This window comes from Amblyraja radiata, chromosome 2, assembly GCF_010909765.2.
Source record: "Amblyraja radiata isolate CabotCenter1 chromosome 2, sAmbRad1.1.pri, whole genome shotgun sequence".
Lineage (NCBI taxonomy): Eukaryota > Metazoa > Chordata > Chondrichthyes > Rajiformes > Rajidae > Amblyraja > Amblyraja radiata.
This window is the reverse complement of record NC_045957.1, coordinates 36,258,060-36,281,980: the sequence shown is the minus strand read 5'-3', so window position 1 is coordinate 36,281,980 and position 23,921 is coordinate 36,258,060. Positions and strand designations below refer to the sequence as shown.

The window sequence follows — 23,921 nt, the reverse complement described above, 5'->3', positions numbered from 1 at the left end:
CGGGGAGGGGAGACAGCCGGATGGAGCGGCTCCTGGAGCAGGAGCTCCAGCGAGACGCGCTTGTGAGGTGCGCTCTCGCAGGGGGAGTTTAGGCACTCCCTCCACAGTGTCTCGTGCACTGTCCATTGTTTCCACCTTACCCGAGGGTAGCTTTGGTGACCAGGATGGGCTGGTCAAGAAGAGGGGACGCTGGCTGAAGATGTCGGGAGTATGCAAGGGGTGCAAGAACAGGAAGAGCTGCTAGGTGTGGAGGACCGCTACGTGGCACCACCACATGCAGGAGGCCATTAAAGGCCCTACAGGAGGGGTGGTCAATAAGGCGTATACAGCTCCAGAGAACGGTGAGTCCCTTAAAGTGCCGGCTGTAAACAGCCAAAAGTGGGGGCACGTTGGGGCAAACATTCGGAACCAGGAGCTAAAACTGCAGCGGATCCTCAGGCTCCTGACGTCAGCCATCACATCGTTTGCTCGTTGCGTGGACAAATACGGAGATGACCACAACCTTCGTAAACAAATCATAAGACCTGCCATAAAATCCTAAATTTGCGGGGTTGTGCAAAACCCCAGCCACTGAGCCCGACCCACTGCTCTTTGGCAAAAACCTCACAAAGCATATGAAGGATATGGAGAGGCCTTAACAAGCATTCGGTCTCATGAGGGCAGGCCCCGGGACGAGCAAACCAAAAACAATAATTCCTAAACAGCAGCACCCCATCGCGTCCATCAGTCGACGTCTACCATATGGGACTGGTGAAAGCTCGGGGTCTGCATTCTATCCCCAAAAGTCTTCTTTAGATCAGGGCCCAGAGCGGACCCCATGGAAAATGTGCCACCCCCCAACGTCACCGCCACGTCAGACAACGTGCAAGACTCGTTGGACCGGCAGGAAACAGAAGAATACCCATAACCATGGAGGTAGGTGGGTCTGATTCCTACCAACGTATAGAAAATAGGGGCTTAATACTAACAGGGGGGAGATTACACCTGTTTTAAGAAGCACGGGAGTCTATCACGAGTGATCAGTATATACTCAATGGCTTTAGTGGATACAAAATACAATTCATACTAGAAAAATATTCGTCACTAAACCCAAAAAGATGGTGGATGTCGCATCATCATTGACTTAACATCACTAAATATGTTTGTTAAGTATATACATTTCAAAATGGAAACGGTTGTTACTGCCAAACAACTAATTTCCAAAGGATACTTCATGGCAAAGCATTGATCTTAAAGATGTTTACTATTTAGTACCATTCACAAGGGTCATCGCAGATACCTGAAATTTACCAGGATGGGGCAGTAATGGTAGTTTAAAGCATTACCCAATGGTTTCACATCAGCCCAAGATTATTCACCAAGATATATAAACCAGCTCTGGCAATGTTCACAAGACAAAAACATATTGTCATGGCATATCTTGATGATATCTTAAAAAATAGGCAAGACCATGGAATTGACTATGTTAGCTGTATCAGCTACCAAACATTTATTCGAAACCCTGGGATTGTCTTACATCCAGATAAATCTAAGTTGAAGCCATCCACAATCATGGACTACTTGGGCTTCACAATTAATTCAGACTACGTGACTGTAACATTGCCAAGAGACAAAACAGTTGAATTGGCACAATCATGCAACAATTTAATGATTCGGACCTTTGCACTGTCAAAACTTACAAAGAGCAAAGGTACAGGCACCAAAACGACATACAAGTCATTATGATCGTGTCATGAAGTTACCCACTGAAGCAATATCAGAACTACAGTGGTGGGCAAAAAACGTTTGGCATAATTTCAACCTATTATCATCACTAACCCTACGTCAGTTATCCAAACAGATGCCAGTGCTCAAGGCTGGGGAGCAACTAACTCTATATCCAGCACAAGTAGTAGATGGACTAACCCAGAGTCATCGTTACCACTTACACTGGGCATTAATTATCTACAGATGTTGGGTGACTTTTATGGTTTAAAAGCATATGCACAAATATGCATCACTTGCATGTACGGTTACAAATAGATAATACTACGGTGGTGGCCTACATTAACCATATGGGCGGCAAAAAATCAGTATCATGCGACAAGTTGGTCAACACAATTTGGCAATGGTGTGTCGAAAGACATATTTGGCTATCAGCAACTTACCTGCCAGGTAAGCTAAATACAGTGGCAGACACCAGGTCACGTAAATTTAATGACAACATCGAATGGATGTTAAACCCCCAAAAATTTGCAAAAGTTATCAAGCAATATGGCATGCCAGATATCGATTTATTTGCATCAAGGCTAAATCACCAGGTACCTATGTATGTCGCTTGGGAACCAGACCCTGAGGCAGCAGCGGTAGATGCATTCGCGCTGGATTGGGGAAATTCTTCTTCTATGCATTTCCTCCTTTCTGCCTCATCAGTTGGGGACTACGCACAATACAAATGGACTCTGCTTCAGGTATTTTGATAGTACCCGACTGGCCTATGAAGCCATGGTTCCCAATACTCCATGACATGGTTGTTGAAACTCCGATGGTATTCCCCAGTGACCCAGAGTTATTAACACCCAGTGTCGGGCACAAGCCACCCGTGCCATGAAAAAATCAAACTCATGGGTTGCAGATTCTGCACAAACCACTTCTGGGACTGGGATTATCAGAACAAACCGTCGACACCATGTCAGCATCCCTCCGAACATCTACTAAAAAACAGCACTTGTCCAGCATCAAGAAATGGGAGAAGTACTGCTTGGATACAGGGACCACCTACTCAACCGCTACAGTTACCAACGTACTGGAATTCCTGGCGAACCTTCACCACGATGAAGGACTCAGCTACAGAGCCGTCAACACAGCTAGAAGTGCCCTGCCTGTCTATTTAAAACCAGCTCCAGGACAACAGGCCATGGGGTCCCACCCGCTGGTGGTCAAACTAATGAAGGGTATTTAAAACTCTAACCCCCTAGACCAAGGTACACCCATACATGGGATGTCAGTGTGGTCCTGACATACCTCAGGGGATGGCCACCAGCCAGATCCCTCAACCTGGAACAATCTATGCTCAAAACACTCATGTTGATGGCACTTGTATCTGCACAGAGGGTCCAGTCACTACACTTATTGCGACTGGACAGCATGCTCACAGCTCCAGACCAGATCTCTGTCGTTATCCAGGGACTGATCAAACAGAGCAGACCATGAACACCTAATCCAGTCGTGCAATTCAGGGCTTACCCGCCAGAACCATGGTTATGTGCCATGACCCACCTACTATCCTACATAGACACAACCAAAATATTCGAGGGAGAGGAAAAGCCTTGTGGGTCAGTCATAAAAAACCTTATGGTTGGGTAACGAGCCAAACCATTGCGAGATGGCTCAAGCAGGTGCTAAAAACTGCTGGGATAAACACTAACATGTACAAATTTTATTCCACCAGGGCAGCATCCACGTCAACGGCTAAAAGAATGGACGTGCCTATAGACCACATCCTGGCTACAGCAGGATGGTCGGGGGAAAGACCGTTCAGAAATTTTATAATAAGCCGTTGGCAAAACCTGTTTTATTTGCAGGAAAGATTTTACAGACTGCAAATATTTAATTTAAGCCCAGGAGAGCAATTTAATTTCTTTGTTGTTATTGTTAAAAAATACCATTGTGTTTTTCTACAAACAGATTAATTGGTTGATTACGATAACACACTTCCTCCCTCAAGGACTTCGGCAGTGCGTGAAGTAATACCTGTTACACGGTTTGAAATCACAGAGCTTTAAAGTCTTCACGGAATCACTCACGTGACTCCGAAGTAAAATAGTAAGATTAAACGAGAACTTAACAGTTTGAAGTTTGATCTGTATTTTATGAGGAGTTACGATGAGGGATTACGCGCCCTCCGCTCCCACCCTCAATAATATGGGTCAAACTGATAAACTGATGTCTCCTTGTCTTTACTATGTTTACTTCAATAACTGTGTCTATCTGTGATTCCACACCGCTGCTTTGAAGTATGCCGCGCATGCGTGCTGAGCGGGCTCTTCAGGTAATCCCTCATCGTAACGCCTCATAAAATACAGATCAAACTTCAAACTGGTAAGTTCTCATTTAATCTTACTATTTTCTTCCACACCCTCTTGTTCCGTATCAATTGGAAGCTTTCCCCGTGTGAATCAATAGAATACTATGGTTATTCCTGGATCACTCACCACCATCCTTTCTTGGATGATAGCATTACCTGGGGCAAGAAGAATCATTGCTGTGCAGCAGAACAAATTAATCCATAAGCCATTTATAAGAATTCATTTTAAAGAATATCAAGCATTTTTTATATACAAAAGATAGACACAAATAGCTGGAGTAACTTAATGGGACAAGCAGCATCCCTGGAGAGAAGGAATGGGTGACGTTTCTGGTCGAGACCCTTTTTATTTCAAATTAGTGATGACCCCTTCTCCCATCTCCACCGGTCCCCCTCCTCTTGGACTCCCCCGAATGGCCTTCTACTCTCTATAGACCTTTTTAATTTCTACCTTTCCTTCCTACACATTTTTAATATACATATTGTCATCATATCATAATGTGATCCAATGCAACAAATATCTTTGTTGACTTTGCAAACTGCACTGTTGTTCTGATGGTCACGAACAAAGTCACAAGTTAAGTATAGATGAAGATGGATGCCAGGCCCATCATAACTCATTTATTCACATAAAACTCCTTCAGCAGTATCTTAAATGATTCAGATGCATGCTTCTCACTACTCTCTGTCTCTGTATGAAAAATGTCTTGATATTAGTCCTGCTTCATTGTTCACCAGTTTGTGCGTATCACAACATGATGGCAGGGTACTCTGGCAAGAACAATGAGAGATGAACATTAAATCGGAGTCATAGAGCTACACAGGACAGAAAAAGACCCTTTGACGCGGCGGAACAGCACCGCAGCGGCAGAGTTGCTGCCTTACAGCACCAGAGACCTGGGTTCAATCGTGACAATGCTGTTAGGATGGAGTTTTTACGTACTCCCTGTGACCGCAAAGGTTTTCGCTGAGTGCCCACACTCCAGAAATGTGCTGGTTTGTAGACTCATTGGCTTCTGTAAAATGCAAATTGTCCCCAGTGTGTAGGATAGTGTTAGTGTATGGGGTGATCGCTGGTCCGCATGGACTTGGTGGGCTGAAGGGCCGGTTTGCACACTGTATCTATAAAGTAAAGTAAAATAAAGACACATCTCGTCCATGCCAGCCATGTTGCCTGACAGAACTAGTGTCACTTGCCACTGGGAACATAACCCCTCAAACCTTTCATATACATGTGAATTTAAAATCTTATAATTGTACCAATCTCTACCACTTCTCTCACAGCTCGTTCCACATATCCACCACCTTCTGTGTGAAAAAGTTGCCCCTCAGGTTCCTTGTAAACCTTTCTCTTCTCACCTTAAACATATGCCCTCTAGTTTAGTTTAGGTCTAGTACAGTAGTCAGGATCGAACCCGGGTCTCTGGTGCTGTGAGGCAGCAACTCCACAGCTGCACCACTGTGCCACCCACTAGCATGCTGGAGAGTGGTAGAATCTGGGGGGAGATAGTGGGAAGGTAAGACTATTGAGGGGCAAGGAAAGTGGGTACTTGATGGGCTTTTTCCCTGCTGTATGATTCTAAGACTCTTGTGCCATGCCAGAATTTAAAAGTCATAGAAATACAGGGTAAAGACCCAGAGAGATCTGCTCTGCAGAAGAGTGTTATTACAGAGGTGACAATCTGTAACCAGGTCCATCTAAGGAGAAGGGGGCAGCAAAGGTGAAAATGTAGCCAAATTAATGGAACACAATTTGGGAATTCCTCACTGATCCTCCTTGCATCTCATCAAAAGCAGTCCAGGAAACCTCTTCGAGAATTAAATAGTAACTGCAGAAGACCAAGGCAATGATTAGTTTGCGGGGAATCCTGGCAAAAGGCTTATGTTCAATACCTAGGAGGGCAGAAGATTGCAAGAACAATAGCCCAGGGACAGAAAATTGTTTGTGGTTGGTTGCCTGAGGAAAGGGATGAGAGAACCAGGGAGGCACAAAGTTTCAGTTTAGTTTATTGTCACGTGTACTGAGGTACAGTGAAAAGCTTTTAGAAAAATAGAAACATAGAAAAATAGGTGCAGGAGTTGGCCATTCGGCCCTTTGAGCCAGCACCGCCATTCAATATGATCATGGCTGATCATCTAAAATCAGTACCCCGTTCCTGCTTTTTCCCCATTTCCCTCGATTCTGTTAGCCCAAAGCGCTAAATCTGATTCATCCAGTGAAAACATCCAGTGAATTGGCCTCCACTGCCTTCTGTGGCAGAGAATTCCACTGATTCACAACTCTCTGGGTGAAGATTTTTTTCCTCATCTCAGACCTAAATGGCCTTTGTTGCGTGCTAACCAGTCAGCAGAAAGACAATTCATGATTACAATCGAGCCATCCACAGTGTACAGATACAGGATAAGGGAATAACGTTTACCTCAAGGTAAAGCCAGTAAAATCCGATCAAAGATAGTCCGAGGGTCACCAATGAGGTAGATAGTAGTTCAGGACTGCTCTTTGCAAGAGCAGAACTCGCTATAAAAACATGGAGGGGACACGTTTTTTTGGCGGCCACGCGCGCATGCGCACACTCACACACACACACACGCGCGAGGCTTCGGAAGCTGAATCCAGCGTTAAATGCAGCTCAACTCTGCCTGTCTCACCGGGTTAACTACAGCCCTGTCTGGACTGACGGGATACCAGCGCTACTTCTCCGCGCTGGCCATATTTACCGCAAGTCCAGGAGGGGCTGTAGGCTCACCTGGCGGGACAGACAGGGTTGAGCTGGGTTTAGCGCTGCTTCTCTGCACTGGCTGTGTGCCTGGGGGCACCGCGCCCGTCTGACTCCTGACCAAAGATCCTATATCGGAGCTGCTTCTCTGGCCACCTGTGGGTGGGGTGGGGGGGGCACTCGGGACAGTGCCGGAGACCCGGCCGGGATGGATCCTGGCTGTGGATGAAGCGCAGGTCTGTGCCACGTCTTCCTCCTCCAATCACCACACTCTATCCTCACTCACCACCCCCCCCACTCCCCCCTCCTCCAATCATCGCGCTGAATCATCATGTCCCGGCCCCATTGCCTGCTGACCAACGTCTCTCTCGTCCAATCGGCCCCCTCGATCATCAGCCCCACCCCCATTGTCTCGTGGAAAGCGGAGATTTCACCAGGTTTTAAAATCCAGATCACAAAAACTTGGGGGGGGGGGGGATGTCCCCCACCTCTCAAAACATGGGGGGGGGGGGGGGGGGGTTTCTGCCCCAAGCTCTTTGGTTGCAGTGGGATGGTTCAGTTGCCTGATAACATCTGGGAAGATACTGTCGCTGAATCTGGAGGTGTGCGTTTTCACACCTGTACTATTCTGAAAGAATGGGCACTGAGGAGAGTAGAAAGGTTTGGGGAGGGGACGATGTGACTGATGGTGGGATCACATTGTATCTGGAAGGAACATGGAATTCTAACGGGCTGGATGTGGAAGCTAATTCATGTTAGGCATGTGCTTGAGAATATGTATATTTAGTGACAACCAGCACCATGCAGTCGCCACCTCCAACGCGATCCCACCACTGGCTACATCTTCCCATCTCCCCCCCATTCGGCTTTCCGCAGAGACCGCTCCCTCCGTAACTCCCTGGTCAATTCGTCCCTTCCCACCCAAACCACCCCCTCCCCTGGTACTTTCCCTTGCAACCGCAGGAAATGCTACACTTGTCGCTTTACTTCCTCCCTTGACTCCATCCAAGGACCCAAGCAGTCTTTCCATGTGAGGCAGAGGTTCACCTGCACCTCCTCCAACCTCATCTATTGCATCCGCTGCTCTAGGTGTCAGCTGCTCTACATCGGTGAGACCAAGCGTAGGCTTGGCGATCGCTTCGCCCAACACCTCAGCTCGGTTCGCACTAACCATCGTGATCTCCCGGTGTCCCAGCACTTCAACTCCCCCTCCCATTCCAAATCCAACTTTTCTGTCCTGGGCCTCCTCCATGGCCAGAGTGAGTCCCACTGCAAATTGGAGGAGCAGCACCTCATATTTCACTTGGGCAGTTTACACCCCAGCAGTATGAACATTGACCTCTAATTTCAGGTAGTCCTTACTTTCTCCCTCCTTCCCCTCCCCTTCCCAGCTCTCCCACAGCCTACTGTCTCCTGCCTCTTCCTTTCTTCTTCCCGCACCCCCCCCCCCACCTCTACATCAGTCTGAAGACGTCTCGACCCGAAACGTCACCTATTTCTTCGCTCCATAGATGCTGCCTCACCCGTTCAGTTTCTCCAGCATTTTTGTCCACCTTCAATTTTTCCAGCATCTGCAGTTCTTTCTTAAACATGCAGTCTGAACATGTCACTGTACCATTCTACCCCCTTCATCTGGACAAGAAGAAATTGATGAGGCTTAGAGTCTTTCCCATACCCTGCTGCAAGATTTCACTTATACCTTTTCAACTGCAGCCTGTAAAAAATCGACTTCCCTGCTTTGTAGTGGTGGTTGTGGCTGCATTCACCATCCTTAATATTCAAATTGTAGATGGTCTTAGTGAAACTAAGACATCACACGCATTGTTCATCACCATTAGAACAGCCACTGATGACATATTAACTGGCTTTCTCTTTTCAATGGCACCACTGGTTGCTTCCATCAATACTTTTTGGTTTTATTTCAGGTTTCCAGCATGCTCAATACTTTTTCATTAGTCTTTGTTGTGTTGCTACATCTTTTCTTTGAAACAAAAAGTTGCTTTTCGAAACTGAGTAACGTCTCCCCGGAGCTGTTTACAATGGAGTTTCGGTGAGTGAGCAACAACTTCAGAGGTTTCAGACCGCTGCCAGCAGTTTGTTTGCGGTCAGTTTGACTTTGTGCTTCCTGGCGGCTACGATAAAGCTGAAAGCCAGCTGCCAAACTCCGTGAGATTCACTTTGCTCATTTGGTGGGATTTTTTACTTCCAAAGCTGTGAGTTCAGGCGTTGCTTCTGGACTACTGGCACTTTAATCTACTCCGATATTCTGAAGCAGCGCTGTGTTGCTGGAGGAGCTGCCTTTTGGATAAGATGTCAGACCGATGACCTTGTTTGTACTCTCTGAAGGTAAGATGAAGATCCCCCTTTGTAGCGGCTAATATTCTTCCCCAAGACAATAGCTCTAAAAACAGGATTACGTCGGAGGTATGCTGCAGAGACAGGCGTGCAACAAACTCAGTTTATGCAGGAGAGTAAAAAGTATTTAATCGCCTTATACACAGGGAAAGGAACAATAACATTCTTACTTGCTGCAACTTTACAAGCACATTAATCCAACAACAGAACAAATAAATATACAATAATGAATTATACAATAAATGATTAGTAATATTACATAGTCAGTGTCCTACTTTGCTGTGAGTTATATATGATGTGTTTATTTATATATCAGTGACTGCACATCAAATTATTTCATAGAACATGAGACATTTAAGGATGCTGTTCAGAGATGTAAAACAGGATTAAATTAATACACATCTTTAAGGGCGGCATGGTGGCGCAGCCTAGGAGTTGCTGCCTTAAGGGCCTGTCCCACTTACGTGTCCTTCGCACGCAAATTACGCGACCTTGTGGTCTCGTTGAGGCGCACGGGCATCGTATGGCCGCGCGGGGCCGGTCCCACTGAGAAGCGCGGAGGGGTATGTAGTTGTGCGCGACATCGCGCAGGGCTCCGAAATTGTTATAGCGAACAAAATCTTCGCGCGCCAACGGCCTGTCGCGGAACTGACGGCCAAAGTGGGACAGGCCCAAGACCCTGGCGCGACGCAACGTCTCACCTGCAACAGCAGCAGAAGCAGGCAAACAATTGCCAAACTCGGCCTGGGGCTCACGGCCGTTGCGGATCCGGATCCGCCCCCACTTCTACTCCCAGAGCGGGGCCAAGAAAATTGAAGATAGACACAAAATGCTGGAGTAACTCAGCGGGACCGGCAGCATCTCTGGAGAAAAGCAATGGGTGACGTTTCGGATCAAGACCCTTCTTTTCAGACTGAAGAAGAGTCTCGACACGAAACATCACCCATTGCTTCTCTCCAGAGATGCTGCCGGCCCCGCTGAGTTACTCCAGCTTTGTGTCTATCTTCAAATGACGTCACGCGCTCCGGACGGCTGTGAAGTCGAACGAAGTCGCACGCGACCTTCGCGGGACCGTCGAGGCGGCCACGTAATTTACATGCCAAGGACACGTAAGTGGGACAGGCCCTTTACATCGCCAGAGACCAGGCTTTCATCCTGATTACAGGAGCTGTCTGAATGGAGTTTGCACATTCTCTCTGTGACCGCATGGGTTTTCTCCGGGTGCTCCAGTTTTACTCCTACATTCAAAAGACGTGCCGATTTGCAGGTTAATTAACGTTTGTAATTGCCCCTAGTGTGTCGGATGCAAAACTGGGATAGCATTGAACTAGTGTACGGGTGATCGTTGGTTGGCATGGATCCGGTGGGCCGAAGGGCCAGCTTTCACGCTGTATCTCTAAAAATATATCTTTATCATCATGAATCAAAAAGGCCTAGAAACTTTGGACCAGTTTCTTTAATTATTTATAGCAGTATTTTGTTTGCTGTTTAAAGATTTAGGAATGATGGCAGTGGACTGCAACATTACAAACGAGGACTTCATGATACTCCATCAACTGAATGATGGAAAGCATTCAAAACACCAATTTGTCATGTCATGGCAACCACATAAAACTTACTTCATGGAAGCATAGAATAGTTACAATTCCCTAATCGCTGTTTAGAGTTTAGAGCATGGAAATAGGCCCTTTGACCCACTGAGGTCATGCTAACCATCGATCACCCGTTAGCACTGGTTCTATGTTATCCCACTTTATCAACCACTCCCTGCACGTTAGTGGCAATTTTAACGCGGCCAATTAATCTACAAACCTGCACGACTTTGAAATGTAGGTGGAAACTGGAGCACCCGGACGAAGCCCCATGCGAACTGACGGAGAACGTGCAAACTCCACACCGACAGCACCCGAGGTCAGGATCGAACCCACGCCTCTGGCGCTGTGAGGCAGCGACTCTACTAGCTGCGTCACTGTGCTGCCCATCCATCCCTACCAGGTTTACCTCCAACTTCTTTTACGAGTCCTTACTAATATTTCATTAACTCTTAGTTACCTGATTGCCTCTTGAAGGCCATAATGGAAACCTACCTCCACCACATCTGCAGGCAGTGCTGATATCCACCTTTCACACAGTGGGCTTCATGAATCCACAACCATCGCACAGATTACTCATTAAAGTATATTAGGCCTTTGGTGTAGTTTAGTTGGATGAGACAGCACATTTAAATGTACATTTGTACCAAAGTGGTATTTTGCAAAGTGGTTTGCAGGTTTTGCTTATGCTACATATTTGTGAAATATAAAAGCCTAAAGCCACATTTTGCAAGGTGCGCTAATTATGCATAAATACCATGCTATCACCACATTGACACTAAATTCAAATAATGAATCCCTGGGATATTTAGTACGATGCAATAATTATGGACAAGAATCACAAAATGATTGCTGAAGCGGACAGTGGAAAGATTTGTAATACTAGTTATTGTGTGAACAGCAAAGTGGTTCTTGAGGGAATAGTAACATTTATTGGATGGAGTATTATATGAAGTGATGTCTATTAGGTAAAATGGGCAGTAAAGCCTCCTTTGGTATAAATTGAATGGGATCATTTTCAGATATGGAAAATCTACTCTAAAAGTGGCAGATGCAACAGCACACAGGAGGATACCTGCCCTTGAAGCAGCAGAACTCCATTGAAACAGCACATTACTGACCGAAGCAAAAAGCAGCAAAGCAAACAGAATGCTGAAGTGCTCAATCAGTTGAGTTTTTTTTGAAGACCGCCATGTTAAAATTGTACCATCTTGTGATCGGACGGCCCTGTGAACATTGTATCGCCCGGCGCGGGGGGGGCTGAGATTTCCCCCCCCCCGATGCAGGAGCTTGGTCGCCCCGACGCGGAGGGTTTGACCGCCGGCTATGGGAGCCAAGATCGCCCCACCAATGGAAGGCTTGAGTTCCCCGACCGCGGGAGAACAAAGAAGGGAAGAGGTTGAACTTTTTTTTCGCCTTCCATCACAGCGAGGAATGTGGAGTCACTGTGGTGGATGATTATGTTCAAATGCATTTTGTGTGTTTTGTTGCTTTTCATTGGCATGACTGTATGGCAAATCAAATTCCTCATATGCTGCAAAACATACTTGGCAAAGTATGATTATAATTATGATTATGATTTTCACACACGGAACTGCAACGGTGAACATACCAATGCCACCTATTTAGATAGGAGTTTTAATATGAAGAAAACAATCTTAGCAGAAGCTCAATCCAAAGAAACGGTGACACTGAGACACACAGAGAGAAAGTAGGTCTTTGCAATTCTGTAGTTGGATAAAACTATTTCCCATGAGCTACAAATGAAATATGCTCAGAAATGTGAAAAAGAGAGAGTACAAGGTGGCACAATATCATCAGTCTACAGATCCTTGCAGGGAGGAGTTGCCAAGGATCATTAAAGAAGAGCGGCTATGATTGGCAATAATGCTGCAGAATAGTGAAGTGCCATCTGATAGCTGTTGATTTGCTCTAATAGCAGTAAAGAGGGTGAAGGAAATGATGCATCTATCATAACCTGAAAAGCTAATTATCTCTTCTGTTCAACCAGACCCAGTAAGACCTTAGGATAATCAGCATCACCTACAGTATCTAATGCCGGGAGGGCAGCTGTATACAGTGGTCATTGATGTCTGCTCTGGGTGAGATAGGAGGGACTTGCAGGGTTTAACGTATCTGAAATGAGAACAATGTGTGGAATGATGGGTGGAGAGAATCTGCAGAGGTACTGAGGATGAGGCACAGTATAGCAAAGGGATGAATGTGTCAGTAATGGATGGATGGATGGATGGATGGATGGATGGATGGATGGATGGATGGATGGATGATGGATGGATGGATGGATGGATGGATGGATGGATGGATGGATGGATGGATGGATGGATGGCGATATGGGGACAATAGACAATAGACAATAGGTGCAGGAGTAGGCCATTCGGCCCTTCGAGCCAGCATCGCCATTCAATATGATCATGGCTGATCATCCCCAATCAGTACCCAGTTCCTGCCTTCTCCCCATATCCCTTGACTCCACTATTTTTAAGAGCCCTATCTAGCTCTCTCTTGAAAGTATCCAGAGAACCGGCCTCCACTGCCCTTTGAGGCAGAGAATTCCACAGACTCACAACTCTCTGTGTGAAAAAGTGTTTCCTCATCTCTGATCTAAATGGCTTACCCCAAAATGCACAGAGTCTCTTGCCCAGAGTAGGGGAATCAAGAACCAGAGGATATATGTTTAAGGTGATAGGGGAAAGATTTAATAGGGATTTTATTACACAAAGGGTGGTGCGCGTATGGAATGAGCTGCCGGAGGAGGTAATTGAGGCAGGTACTATCGCAACATCTAAGAAACATTTGGACAGGTAGATGAATAGGATAGGTGTTGAGGGATATGGGCCAAACGCAGGCAGGTGGTACTCATGTAGATGGGAAATGTTGGTCGATGTCGGTACATTGATCCAGAGGGCCTATTTCCACACTGTATGATTCTATAACTCCATGACTATGATTTAAGAGACTGTTTAAGAAAGAACTGCAGATGTTGGAAAAATCAAAGGTAGACAAAAGTGCTGGAGAAACTCAGCGGGTGAGGCAGCATCTATGGAGTGAAGAAATAGGCGACGTTTCGGGTCGAGACCCTTTCTCAGACTCCGAAGAACATACAAAGCACAGAAGAAGGTGAAGCATCAAAGTCTGAAGAAGGGTCTCCACCCGAAATATCGTCTATTCCTTCGCTCCATAGATGCTGCCTTCCTTGCTGAGTTTCTCCAGCAATTCTGTCTACACATACCAGAATATAGGTGAGGGTGATACTGTCGTGACCTCATTGTCACCTTCTCTGCTGCCGATGCTGCCATGATCTCAAGCCCACCTCTGATCTCATGAACCAACCCCAACTCCTCCCTCTCCTCTGAGCCTCCTTACTCTCACCACATTACCTCCTGAGCGTGTGGAGGCAAGAGCAGATGTCCACTCTGTCCATCTGCATCACCGGATTTCCATCCATTTTAATTCTCTCACATTCCTATGACAATTAGTTTGTCTTTAACTTCACCCACTGCCAGGGTATCTTCAAACACAAACTAGAGGAGTAATACCTAATATTCTACCTGGGTAGTCTACAGCCAAAAAGGTTGAATTCTCCAATTTTAGTTACCTCGTATTCCCTATTGTGGTTATTGCAGAAAGTTAGGCCAATTTTAGCGGCTTGTGGCAGGAACGTGCAACGGTTGAATGGGTGATAAGGTCACTAGTAAGGGATGGCTGGCAAGCAGGAGGCTTTCAAAATTAAGAAAGGAAGACAGCAAGAGCAGTTTGTTACAATTATGGTGAAGGATAAGGCTGGAAAGTTTTGTGAACCCTGGTATACAGGATATATTGAAGCTTTGGTCAGGACCAAAGAATGAAACATAGTACAGTCATAGGAGAGTTATAGATTCATAGAATCAAAGAGATATACCACAAGGAAACAGGCCCTTCACCTCGCCTTATACATGGCGACCAAGTTGGCATTCTTGGTCAGCCCGATTTACCCATATTTGGCCCATATCACTCTAAACTTTTCCTATCTATATATCTGCCCTAATTGTCTTTTGAAAGACATCATTGTATGTGCTTCGATAGATTCCTGTGACAGGTCATTCCAGATGCTGACTACTATCTGAATGAATGTTGTCCCTGCGGTCTCTCATAATTCTCTCCCTTCTCACCTTAAGCCTATTCCTTTTAGTTTTAGAATTCACTAACTTGGGAAAAAGACTGTGAGGGTTCACTACAAACATGTTCCCCATGATCTTGTACACTTCAATAAAGTTACCCATCATCACCTAAGCTCCAAAGGAAAAATGTCCCAGCCTACTCAACATATAAATTAAACCCACAATACCAGGTAATTTGGGCAGTTTAAAACCCAGCGGTATAAACGTTGATTTCTCTAATTTCAATTAACTCCTGCATTCCTTCCCCCCCCCCCCCCCCCCATCACTCTCCACCCCCCCACCACCCTCCATCCCCAATCTTTGCACATCCATAATCTTTTCCACTCGTCACTTTAATTTCATGTTTCATGTATTTTGTGTTTTATGACTGTTGGCAGATCAATTTCCCTCCTGGGATAAATAAAGTTCTATCATATCGTATCGTTTTCCTCTCGCCCCCTTGCACACTCCAGTCAATGGATCCTCACCCCACTCTACCGTGCATCCCTATCACCCTCTGTTGTTCCATATCCCACCGTCCCCGCTTTGTAGATGGTGGCGTGTCCGGAGGTGAGTCATTTGGTGCGGGATACTCAGCTACTAACCTGCTCCTTTAACCGTGGCACTTATGCTTTTTAATTGTCTGCTAGGCTGAATAATGGCGTGCCGATGTCAGGAAATAAATCAGTATGAATCTCCCTTCTGACCTAGAGGCAGGACAAGGTGGTGATATCTGACTGCCCAGGTAAATGTAAAACATTCCGCAACACTTCAGAGCGCAGGGGCATTTTCTTCCTCTATCCTAACATCATCATTCATCCGTTAACAGCCAACTCCAAAGAGCAATTCAACTTAAAACAATTTATCACAATGCCATTCGTGAGCCCATTCAGAGTGCAAGTCAGCTGCTGTGCATTCACAAAAGGATAAAACATCTGGAACGAGCTGTCAGAGGAAGCTATCGAAGCACATACAATTATGCAGATGTGCATTTTGAAAGTAAACTGTTCACACTCACAGAAGTCAAGTCCTTGCACCGATACACACCCACTGGCCTTCTTTGTGCATCCAACAACTTCTTCGCAAATTTGAAACAAAGTGCTGGAGTAACTCAGTAGGTCAGGCAGCATCTCAGGAGAACATGGATAGGTATAATTTCGGGTCAGGTCTGATGAAAGATCCAGACCCGAAATGTCACCTGCCCATGTTCTCCAGAGATGCTGCCTGACCCGCTGATTTATTTAAGCACTTAGTGTCTTATTTTGTAAACCAGCATCTACAGTTCCATGTTTCCACATTTCCTCTTCCCAAATTTGAATCATTTGAAGCCAATGGGATTTAATTAAGGAAGAATGAAACATGTTCATTTTGAATTGAATTGAATCCCTTTATTGTCATTCAGACCTTACGGTCTGAACGAAATTTCGTGCCTGCAGTCATACATACATCATACAATAATAAACAACAGTAAACACAAATTAACATCCACCACAGTGAGTCCACCAAGCACCTCCTCACAGTGGTGGAGGCAAAAAAATCTTAGGGTTTCTGTCCCTTCCCTCCTCTTCTCCCTCTGCGCTGAGGCGATTCCCCACCGGGCGATGGCACAACAGTCCCGCGGCTCACCGAACCCCGCAACGGGCCGGCTCAAACACCGCGGCCCGGGGGTGGTCGAAGCTGCCGCCCTCCAGTCCAGCATACGCAGCCGCTGGCCCGCGGCTGAACCCAGGACTCAGGTCACCGCCACCAGAACGCCGTCCCAGCCACCGGAGCACCGTTCCAGCCCCGAGCCGGATCGCCCTCACGTGAGTTCCGTTCCTCCCTCGGGCTGGGCCACTCCGACGGGAGTGCCGTTCTCCCTCGGGCTGGGCGGTGTTTTACATTTACCTGTTGATTAGGGATGAATTATGATTCCACTTATTTAATATTCATTCCCCTTTCCCTTGTATTGAACAATCATTACTTTGTACTTTGTAATGATTGTAAATGATTTTTTCAGAAACACAGTTGAGAAAAACCGAACAGCCAACATCAGATGTTGGAAATAAACAATGAAAAAAAACCCCAGAAAATACTGGAAAAACAAAATAATTTCAATGGCATCTGATGAAGGATTTTCGAACTGAAAGATTGTGTAAGGTGTAGGAAGGAACTGCAGATGCAGGTTTATAATGAAGAAAGATGCAAAAAGCTGGAGTAACTCAGCAGATCAGACAGCATATCTAGAGAAAAGGAATAGGTGCTTTTTTGGGTCAAGACCCTTCTTCAAAAAGATTGTTCTGTTCAGTAGGCTTTCATTCAAAGCTAAACAGCTTTCCTCAAGTTTTAGAGGGATATGTGCCAAACATTGGCAGGTGGGACTAGTGTAGTTGGGGCACCTTGGTTGGCATGGACAAGCTGGGTGGAAGGGGCGGTTTGACCCTATGACTCTGTGTCGGCAGCTGAGAAGGACATGAAGAGTGTCCTAAAAATATTAGTATAGATATTCCAATGGTATGACAGCTTGTGCCCTGGATTTCTTTTTTACTTTGAGATCAAGGATGGCGTTTTGAATTAATTTGATTCCGAGGTGAATCATGCAATCTTCTCATCAAATTCAATGGCACAATTTGCTCTGCCCTTCTCACCCACGGGACCATGTCGGGTGCTACAAAACTATGATACCTGCAAGCTTCACTCAATGTGGTTAAACAAAGTTAGAACATATAAATGTACAGCACAGGAACATGCCCTATGGACCACAATGTCCCTGTTGAGCATAATAATCCCAAGTTATACTAATCTCCTCTTCCTGCATATCATTCATATCCCTCCATTCCCTGCATTTCCATGTGCTTATTCATAAGCCTTTTAAGTCCCACTATTGTACCGGCCTATAGCAGCACGTTCCACGTACTTACCCACCACTCAATAAAAAACATGCCCCTACAAATCTCCTTTAAACTTTGCTGCTCTCTAGTAATTGTTTTTTTTTCCATCTGGGTAAAAAGGTTGTGACTGTCTACCCTCTGTGCCTCCACCACTGCCCAGGGTGTGGGCTCATTCAGCCAACAGGATTCTTCACGGATGTGCATTTGTCTCTGCACTTATCTTACTCCCTCTGAGTCTGATAGTTGAGAGGTCCACATCATGTTCAGAGAGGAAACTCTGAAGGACCTGCTAATATAAGCATAAGATTCGTTCTGGACCCTTGGAAGTCGTGCATAAAAAAAATCACGTCAACCCATAAATAACAGCAATGGTGCGAGGATACCGGATTCAGTCCCAAATAATCTTTGAAAGTGATAAATATCAGAATCGATAGGAGAGTGAAACCTATTCAGCAACCATTCGAAATGCTGATAAACTTCTATTTTCTTTCCATCTTTGTAGTACAAATGGATGCGCAGCAAATATTTTAAATCAGACAGTACAAGGTCTTGTAGCAGCAAAAAAAGGATCAAAATTGTACAGGAAGACAAGATTTAGCTTCTACTCTTATTCATACACAGTGATTTGTAGTATTTTACATCTTCAGATATTGCACATAACATTTTGTGTCACGTTATTTTAGGTGCTTATATTTGATATTATTTTTATATTATATTAGATATTATTTTATTTTAGAAATTCCTGTAATTAATATATATTTGTTTAAATTCTGTGCTGTGAGCTTTGACTGAGTTTACCAATCTTGGATGTGTTTAAACCAGACGGGTCTCAAACTCGGTGAGGATTCAGTTGCATTTCTGATACAAAGCCAGTCCTTGGTTTTACGCTGATAGCGAATTTGACTGCATTAAGACTTAACATTATCCATTCCAGATGCTTTAAAAGAGAGCCATGAGTTTCTGAATAATTCTTTGGAAGTAAAGGTTGAGGGAAGTATGGGCGGTATCCTCTAAATGCTGAGAAAGTCACACTTAAAAGAAAATTAATCTCGCCCAGCTTTCTCCATTAATTCTCATACCAGTTAAACATCAGAGAAGTATTTCACTGTGATCTGACAGGTAATCTAACACATACACAGCAGCAGGTAAACACTGGTGCCGCAGATAGGAGCAAGAATGGCAGAGATCAGGGTAATCACTCTGATGTGCCTAATTCCGTCTATAGTGTGGCATGACAGGAAGACATGAATTTGGTCCCGGCAGATGAGATAATAAGCAAAAATTCTGGCCCTGTGAGAGATTGCTGGTTTAATGCCACTATGTGAAATGCACAGGGATTTGTATCCGAATCCTGACAGTTACAACAAGCAAAGTCATCAGCAAAGATGGATTAGGTAGGAGTCTGCTACATGTCAGGTAATAATTATCATCTGGAATATCCTATTATGACACTGGCCTTCCATGAGACAAAAATAGAAAGCTTGGTTTCATTTAGTTTAGTTTAGAGATATAGTGTGGAAACAGGCCCTTCGGCCCACCGAGTCTGCACCGACCGGCGTTCCCTGCACATTAACACTACCCTACACCCGCTAGGGACAACTTACAGCAGCTAATTAACCTGCAAACATGTATGTCTTTGGAATGTGGGAGGAAACCAAAGATCTCGGAGAAAGGCCACACAGGTCACGGGGAGAACGTAAAAACTCCGTACAGACAGCACCCGTAGCCGTAATTCTGATCCTATCACTTATGAACATGAACTTCTTGTTAAGTCTTCTATGTGATTAGCCCTGCCTGCATTCATTAAAAAAAATTCATTTTATAATCACACGTGGTAAATCATGATTTTGACATTAGCGTTAGGTTTCAAACAGCACCATTATAGAGAAAAACATGTTTCAAATTTGGCAATAATGTATATCAGGAGATGTCCAGGAATTTTGACGTCGTGAACATTAGTGAAAAAAGCAATTTGTTTCTGCAAAACTGTTATAATTTCTATTTCAATCTCATTATTTGGAATATTTTGAAAGTAGCAGTAGTTTGGGGAGGCTTATAACATCTAATCACCTTAAAGGTCAGCAAGTGACAGCTTTTGTCATCGAACAGGAGCACTGCCTTCAGTAAGAAGGATTAACTTAATCACCTCTTACAGATTCAGCTTGTCTCCGAAAATGCTGACTTTGTGACAAGATGGAACTTGGATTTAAGTATCTCTGAAACATTTATTTGTGGTCTTGAACTGCATTGGGAAAGCGGTGAAGTTCTGACTAAATGTTCTGACTGCATCTCACCTGAAGAAAAGTTTGAAGCTTCAACTCAAAACTAAATGTGGGTGCTTCATCTTTCAGCTCATTGTTAAGTGGTAGTGTGCTGGTTTAATTTAGTTTAGAAACAGTCTTTTCAGCCCACCACGTCCTAGCCGACCAACGATCAATTAGTACACTAACACTATCCTACAAGGACTAGGGACAATTTACAATTTTACCAAGTAAATTAACCTACAAACCTGTACGTCTTTGGAGTGTGGGAGGAAACTGGAGTATCCAGAGAAAACCCACGCAGACCACGGGGAGAACGTTCAAACTCTGTGCAAACAGTACCCATAGTCAGGATCGAACCCGGCGCTCTGGTGCTGTAAGGCAGCAACTCTGCAGCTGCACCACCAAGCTGTCCTTAAAAAAAAGCAGCAGAAATAGCAGAGTTCAGAGGAAGGGTAGGTGAGTTGAAAGCCTGTTAACTATATTCTCTCTCAGAAATAGCTGCATTTCTGTCCCACCCCCCTCAATTCAACTCCAAAACTTAGAGAGAGCCTTTTGGCGGCATCCAGAGGAAGAAGTTAATTTTTTGCGGCCCAGTGACATACTTTGGATCTCCATTTAATTCCGACTGTGGGATATGTGATTTGCCAATGGTCTCTAAGCAGCAACGGGGCAGAAAAGGTCCAGCCATGTAATGCATTTTAAATCGGGTGAAGCAACGACATTGCAGGTGACCTGACAAAGAAACATTATCATGACACACAAACTCCCTTCCTGGCTGTTGGATCTGACCTGCACTATGATTTCACAGATTTATGAACACACCAGACAAAATGGAAAATACTCTAGCACTGCATGAAAATCAATCCATTCAGTTGGACCTTTTCCTCTCACCTGTCTCGTGCAGAAGTCTATGTGGAAGAATTTCTGGATCACAAAGTCATCTAGACAGTGGTCTTCATCGAATATCTTTGAACTCCTGCAAGGAAAAAAAGTTATGCAGCCTGTTGGATTGTGTAGGAAGGAACTGCAGAGGATGGTTTCAACCGAAGGTGGACACAGAAAGAAGGAGTAACGCATCAGGTCCGAAAGTGTCTCTGGAGAAAAGGAATAGGTAACGTTTTGGGTCGAGGCCCTTCTTCAGACTCTGAAGAATGTATTCGACCCAAAAAGTCACCTACTCCTTTTCTCCAGAGATGCCGTCTGACCCGCTGAGTTACTACAACTTTTTGTGTCTACCCTGTCGGATAGTTCACTGAACAGGCTGTCAAAGTCATTTGCCAAAACTCCCCATCACCAGAACTTCCAAACAAGCATCTAGATCAGGTTATCCTGTGAGGTTATCCATTTTGGTGGCAAAAACAGGAAAGCAGACTTTTATCTAAATGGTGGCCGATTAGGAAAAGGGGAGATGCAGCGAGACCTGGGTGTCATGGTACACCAGTCATTGAAAGTAGGCATGCAGGTGCAGCAGGCAGTGAAGAAAGCGAATGGTATGTTAGCTTTCATAGCAAAAGGATTTGAGTATAGGAGCAGGGAGGTTCTACTGCAGTTGTACAGGGTCTTGGTGAGACCACACCTGGAGTATTGCGTACAGTTTTGGCCTCCAAATCTGAGGAAGGACATTATTGCCATAGAGGGAGTGCAGAGAAGGTTCACCAGACTGATTCCTGGGATGTCAGGACTGTCTTATGAAGAAAGACTGGATAGACTTGGTTTATACTCTCTAGAATTTAGGAGATTGAGAGGGGATCTTATAGAAACTTACAAAATTCTTAAGGGGTTGGACAGGCTAGATGCAGGAAGATTGCTCCCGATGTTGGGGAAGTCCAGGACAAGGGGTCACAGCTTAAGGATAAGGGGGAAATCCTTTAAAACCGAGATGAGAAGAACTTTTTTCACACAGAGAGTGGTGAATCTCTGGAACTCTCTGCCACAGAGGGTAGTCGAGGCCAGTTCATTGGCTATATTTAAGAGGGAGTTAGATGTGGCCCTTGTGGCTAAGGGGATCAGAGGGTATGGAGAGAAGGCAGGTACGGGATACTGAGTTGGATGATCAGCCATGATCATATTGAATGGCGGTGCAGGCTCGAAGGGCCGAATGGCCTACTCCTGCACCTAATTTCTATGTTTCTATGTTTCTATGTCCCGACCCAAAATGTTGTCATTCCATTCTCTCCATACACTAAGCCTGACCCCTTGAGTTTGCCCAGCACTTAGTAATTTTTTTACCAAGAACTTGCAGGCTGATCATTTACATAGAGCTACATTATCAGCACCACTACACATCATCCTTAAGGTGGCCACGCTGAGATGAGATTAATGTCCTTCTTACCGGATAGTTCAAGGCCTGGATAGAGTGGATGTTGAGAGGATGTTTCCATTAGTGGGAGAGTCTAGGACCAGAGATCATAGCCATAGAGTTAAAGGATGTTCCTTTAGGAAGGAGAAGAGGAGGAATTTCAGATATGCGGCCTAAATCTGCTCACAATACTCCAAATGCGGTCTGAACAGTGCTTTATATAGCCTCAGCATTACATCGCTGTTTTTCATATTCTAGTCCTCTCATATTAATGAAAATATCCACAGAGGTTCCTACTTTTGCTATTCCCAAATTGGGCTGGAGGAGATATTTTGAGTTTTCAATTCATTAACACTTCAGCAAGAGAAAATGATCAAACAACATGTTGTGTCATATCGTAGAGGAGAAAAGCATGGTGACATTTGATTAATCATTGACTTATTTCTTTACTGTCACCTTTACGTGTGAAGTACCCTTTGTGCTTCCGCATTTGAAGCTAAGTGATGGACAAGGTGGTGTTTTATTCTAGAAACAAAGAACTGCAGGTGCTGGTTTATATCAAAGAAAGCACTGGAGATGAAAATAGACCAGGACCAAACAAGGCCAGCCACAAATGACCTCAGGCAGGGCATTATCTGGTAGGTCCATTGTTGGCCAGGGAAGGTGTGATCTCAGGAGAAATAAAGTGGCGAACTGCAGATGCTGGTTTAAAGTGCAGATGGACACAGGTCAGACAGCATGTCGGGAGAAAAGGAATAGGTGACGTTTTTGGTCGATAAACCTTTTCGCTTTTCACCAAGATGCTGCCTGACCCATTGATTACCCCAGCATCGAAATGGAGTTACTTAAAATTAGATCATTCCATTTTCATACCACTGGGTTGCAAGCTACTCACGCAAGATATGAGGTGGTGTTCCTGGATTTTGCGTGAGGCCTTACTCTGGCAGTGAAGGAGGCCCAGGTCAGAAAGTTCAGTATGGGACTGGGAAGGGGAGTTGAAATGTTTGACAACTGGGAGATCCTGTAAGCCCAGGCGGACCGAGCGTAATTGTTCAGTCTCCCCAGTCTCCGAGTCTACATTTGGTCTCGTGGTGTACAGGGGATCACATCGGGAGCACCGGCTGCAGTAGATGAGGTTACATAGAAACATAGAAAGTAGGTGCAGGAGGAGGCCATTCTGCCCTTCGAGCAAGCACCGCCATTCATTGTGATGATGGCAGATAGTCTCCAATCAATAACCCCTGCCTGCCTTCTCCCCATATCCTTTGATTCCACTAGCTCCATCTAACTCTCTCTTAAATCCATCCAGTGATTTGGCCTCCACTGCCCAATGGAGCTGGGAATTCCGGCAGGGAATTCCACAAATTCACAACTCTCTGGGTGAAAATGTTTTTTCTCACCTCAGTCTTAAATGGCCTCCCCTTTATTCTAGAAGAGCTACATGTGACCCCCTGGCTATTGATCATCATAAATGATACAATTTGAAATAATTTAAATATTGCTACAATTTCTTCAGGAACTGCATAAGTGGATAGACATGCAGATAGATCCAATCTTCTCTGTGTACACTCTGAGGCAATACAAGCAGACATTTCCAGCCA

The 23,921-nt window shown here is 45.0% G+C and overlaps 1 long non-coding RNA gene across 1 annotated transcript; it reads left to right on the top strand.

The window, feature by feature from the left end:
* The first annotated feature begins 3,145 nt into the window (after window positions 1–3,145).
* LOC116984139 lies at window positions 3,146–7,728 on the top strand. The gene is made up of 3 exons (XR_004414894.1): window positions 3,146–3,156; window positions 5,552–5,555; window positions 7,591–7,728. It is a non-coding gene; the product is annotated as an uncharacterized LOC116984139 (long non-coding RNA).
* Window positions 7,729–23,921: the final 16,193 nt, after the last annotated feature.